Below are 5,091 nucleotides of genomic sequence, written 5' to 3'. Positions count from 1 at the left end.
TTGTCGGATCTATAGCTATTCCAGTCCCTGAAAGAGGTAGAAGTGAAATCGTCGTTCATGGTGAATTCGTTGAAACTACGTCCCATGTAAGTGTAACTCTCGGTTCCCATAAATGTAACGTGTTAGGTTAGGAATTGGGTTGCGTCGGACCAACTCGTCGCCGACGCGGAAGTGAAAACAAAATTTAGAGAATTTAGGGGAAAGCAAGATTTAGGGAAATACAAATTTACGTGTTAGATTGTGAAGGACGGAGTGAAAATATAAAAATATAATTTAGGAAAAAACAAATTTTAACTGTTGATTGTGAACCGGGGAGTGGAAACAAATTTTAGGACGACTGAAAGCTGAAGTTCATATGACTTTGCATTGAAAGATGAACGATGAAGTTCATCCGAATTGTGTTGAAGGATGAATGATGAGTTCACATTGAAGGTTGAAGGATGAAAGTGAAAGATGAAGCTCGCACTGTTGGCGCGTGTTGGGTGAATTTAAGGGAATTAAAAAAAAATATTTGCTACATTGGTCGAATTTAATATATCTAACCAAATTTGTAATAATAACATATTTTCCGCAGTTTTTTTTTTTTTTTGAAGCGTTTTTTTTAATATGAATATTAGAACAGTTCAATTACAACAGATCTAACAAAGTTTATCATAATAATAAATTTTCCACCGCTTTATTTGTTACATTGGATGTATAATAATCAATCTAATGTCGACGATGTAACAAGGTTAAAATGCACTAGTGATCTTTCAATTTATCCCCCTCAACTGTGAATTGCCTACCTGTTATCATCAGTGTTGGACCTGGTGAGGCGTTGTCCATCTTGAATTTCTTTAGCAAGTCACCGATGTATTTGGATTGTTTGAGGTACATTCCACTAGCACCTCTTTGTACTTCTATTCCCAGAAAGTAGTGTAAAAGACCCAAATCTTTGAGAAAAAATACATTGTTAAGTTGTTTGATTAAAGCTTGAAGAAACTTGTTGTTGCTAGCTGTGACTATTATGTCATCTACATATACAAGAAAGAATGTGATATGATCTTTACCTTTTAGAATAAAAAGAGAGGAGTAACTCTTTGTGTTTTGAAAACCTCAATTCAACAATGCAGTTTTGAGACTATTAAACTAAGCTCATGGTTCCTACTTCAGTCCATAAATTTCTTTAGATAGTTTGCATATGTGATTATGCTTGGTAGGATCGAAAAATCCTTCTAGTTGATGCATGAATACTATTTCTCTTAGATATCCATTTAGGAATGCATTGTTGATTTCGAGCTAACTGACTTCCCAATTGAGGTGAACTGCAATGGAAATAATGGTCCTGATTGTGCTCGCTTTGACTAAAGGGCTAAATGTTTCTTCATAGTAAATCCCAGTTGTTTGTTGAAACCCTTTTGCAACTAGTTTCCTCCTTTCAATGGAACCATCTGATTTGTATTTTGTCTTGAAAACACATTTTGAATCAACTATGTTTTCTTGATCTTGGTAGGGCACTAGTATCCATGTTTTATTGGACATGATGGCTTGAAACTCTTGTTGCATTGCTTCTATGCATTGCTTCTATCCATAATGGTCTTGTGAGAGCTTCCTTGGCATTTGCAAGTTCCATTGTGTCTCTGTAGGTCTTAATGAGTCTAATGTAAAGTAGCTTTGGTTTGTAAATGTCAGACTTGCTCCTTGTGTGTATTGCATTACATGTATTTTTGTGTTCAGACTTGGTTCATCCATACTTTGTTGCTGAGCTATGTCTGGTGTCTCTTCATGAGTGGTGTGATATTCTGAAGAACCATTGTTATTTTGTTATGTGACATTCTTAACATCTTGAGGGTTTTCTGTGTTTATCTCAGTTGGATTTTCTTCTTTTGTGATTGGTATGATTGCATCATTAATAGAGTTATCTACATTTCACAAAGGAAAAGAAGTAGATGGATTTTTAATTGTTGTTTTTAGAGGACTTCTTGTATTAAGAAACCCATAATGGAATGGAAAATGGTATTCATTGAAGATGACATGTCTTTATATGAAAATCCTTCCACGAGAGTTAAGACATTTGTACCCTTTTTGGGAGTGGCTATATCCCAAGAGAACACATCTGGTTGTGTGAAATTGTAGCTTATGTCAGTTATAAGGTTTGAGACAAGGGTAGCACACGAACCAAATGATTTTAAAAGCTTATAGTCAAGTTCTTTAAGAAACATGAGTGAATAGGGACTCTTATTTTGAGTAACTTGACACGAAAATTTGTGTATGAGATATACTGTAGTAAAGAAGGCTTCCCACCAATAATGTAAGGGCATTTGAGCTTATCCAAGTAAGGTTAAGCCAGACTCAGCTATATGTCTGTGCTTCCTCTTAGCTCTTCCATTTTGTTGAGAAGTATATGGACATGACATTTTATATTGTATGCCAGCTTCTATTGCAAGTTTTTGCACATGTTTATATTGACCACCACCATCACACTAAATTACTTTGATTCTTTTATTGAATTGATTTTCGATCAAATCTTTTACTTGAGTGAAGGCTTGCATAGTCTTAGACTTTTGTTTCAAGGGATAGGTTCAGGTGAACCTACTAAAGTCATCAACAAAGTGTACATAATATTTAAAACCAGAGAATGACATTATTGGTGCAGAGTCTCATACATCAGTGTGGATCAATTCAAGTGGTTCCTTAGCATGAGAAAAGAAGAGTAATAGGTTAAAATATGCATTTTTCCATATTAACATGCTTCACAAAAACTAAAATTATCATTAGGTGGTACTTTGGCATTATGTAATTTCAACACTTTGTCTAGGACTTTATTACTAGGGTGGCCAAGTCTCTTATGCCAGCTCTCCTTAACAAATAGATAAGCATTGAGGTTTCTTTTAGTTCCTGAGAGCTGGTGCAATCCATCTTTAAGTAGCCCTTTTAGTATTACCTTCCATGTTAGCTTGTCCTTCCCAAAACAACAATTTTCATCAAACTCAACAAGTATGCTATTGTTTGCAGCCAATTTAGAAACACTTAATAGATTTTTCATAATGTTAGTTATGTATAAGACATCATGTAAATTGAGTGACTTAAGTTTTAAAGAACATGTGGCTATAATTTCCAATTTTTCCCCATTACCTACAACTAGTGAATTCTTACCACGATGCTCTGTCAAGTCTCGAAACTTGTCAGTTTGATGTGTCACATGATTGCTTTCACGACTATCAAAATACCAGTCATAGTCTTGGATTGAGTTCTCAGAGACTAGGAAGACATTGTGAGATCCTTGCTTGGCATTGTCTACTGAATAATTGGATCTTGAGAAGGTTTTATCGAACTTGTGAAAAAAGTCTATTGCAGTGTGATTACTCTTGCCACAAACTTGGCATTATGTCTTGTATAACCTACCTCTTCCTCTTCCTCCTTTCCAACCTCTGGAGGGGGAACCTCTAGAATTATTGTTTGAATTGAACATGTTGCCTTAGTGCTCTAACTTGTTTGCAACATTTGTTGTTGCATTGAGAGTCAGGTTGGTGAGGTTATTTAGTTGCTAAATTTTACTTTCAAAGTTTAGCAATTGAGCTTATAAATCCACCCAACTGAGTGTAGTTTGATCAGATAGTTTTACAACTACTGGATTATATTTTGAATCCAAACCATTTAGGGTTTGAATGGTCAGATTAGAAGTTGAAATTGGACTGTCAGCATGTTTTAGTTTGTCAACAAGGTTCTTCACGTTGATTAGATAGTCTTCCATTGAGATAGATGATTTGAGACCTTGAGTGTGCTCCAGCCAAACTTTGAGCCTCATCCCAAAGTTGTTTGGAGGTCTCACAATGCAACAGTTGTGTTGCAGTTTCAATAGCCATCGAGTTAAGCATCCACCCAAGGAGGCGCTAATTATTGGTTTGTCATTCTTCAAATGCATGGTTGTTGTTCTTGCTTGTGCCTGAAGATGTAATAAACTCTTCAGGACACTATCTACTTCCCAACATATATCCATCGAGTTTGCAGCCTCTAACTACGGGTAGGATCATATATTTCTATAAGGGATAATTGTTTATGTTCGGCTTGATAGATAGAGATGATGGTAGGTAATTTTTGTTGTTTGAGTTGGCAGCGGATGTCATGTTTTTAAGTATTGGATCGAGAGCTTTTCAGCTTAAAAGCTCTGATACCAAGAGATAAAAGCTTGGATTTTTATTTCTTTATATTGTCTTGTGTCAAGAACAAGATACATATATATACAGTATTGCATCTATGACATGTTACTATAGTTATGGTAGTAATAAGTACTATGCACTAATTTTAGTTATGACATATAAATGTTATAATGATAATAGGTAAATGCTAATAGTAACAATACTAATAATAATATATAAATGTTATCTATATATCTTTAACTTCTAACACCATTTTTGAATGAAAAACACTGAGGAGCTCACACGGTATCCTAAAGGACCTTATGATTTGTCCGTCCATGCATGATACCGTCATCATGTTTCAGCTAGACTATGGTTTGGTGAGGTATGTTAAATTAATTATTATTTATAGTGTATTAAAAATATTTAAATTAATTATTATTTTTCTCTATATTTAATTTTAATGTCATATATTTTCTTTGTATACATGAGCGACCATTGCTGAAAATTGTTGCGCATGGTAAGGAAATGCAACAATTTACTCCATCGGTACTCCCACGACACATAAAGAACTGAGTGAATTTGTCAGGATTAGACCCATTACAATAGTGTAGTTTGAAGATGATCGACGACTACCTGATTTCTGCATTTGTGGAAAGATGGCATACCGAGACATCATCATTTCACATGCCATTTGGTGAAATGATGATTACATTGGATGATGTTGCCAATCTTCAAGGATTGCCTATTAGGGGTGAGTTCTATAGTCCACCTAATGTAGATAGAGTAATGACATATAATCTTGCCATGACTTTATTAGGAGTGACCATGGAAGAGATCCGGGAGGAGACCAAAAATACTAGAGGTGTGCACTATAGATTGAATTTGTTGAAAGATGTCTTCATAAGGCAGTGTTCAGCAAAGAGATTTGACGGTGCTGCTAGGGTGTATCTGTTGAATTTAGTAGGGAGTA

At 35.1% G+C, this 5,091-nt stretch overlaps 1 non-coding gene across 1 annotated transcript; it reads right to left on the bottom strand.

Annotated features, from left to right (window-relative positions):
• Positions 1-3,537: 3,537 nt before the first annotated feature.
• Positions 3,538-3,671, bottom strand: LOC113785203 (small nucleolar RNA Z247). The gene has a single exon (XR_003471358.1). It is a non-coding gene; the product is annotated as a small nucleolar RNA Z247 (small nucleolar RNA).
• Positions 3,672-5,091: the final 1,420 nt, after the last annotated feature.

This window comes from Cicer arietinum, chromosome 1 (genome assembly GCF_000331145.2).
Source record: "Cicer arietinum cultivar CDC Frontier isolate Library 1 chromosome 1, Cicar.CDCFrontier_v2.0, whole genome shotgun sequence".
Classification (NCBI taxonomy): Eukaryota; Viridiplantae; Streptophyta; class Magnoliopsida; order Fabales; family Fabaceae; genus Cicer; species Cicer arietinum.
This window is presented reverse-complemented; position numbering and strand designations above follow the sequence as displayed.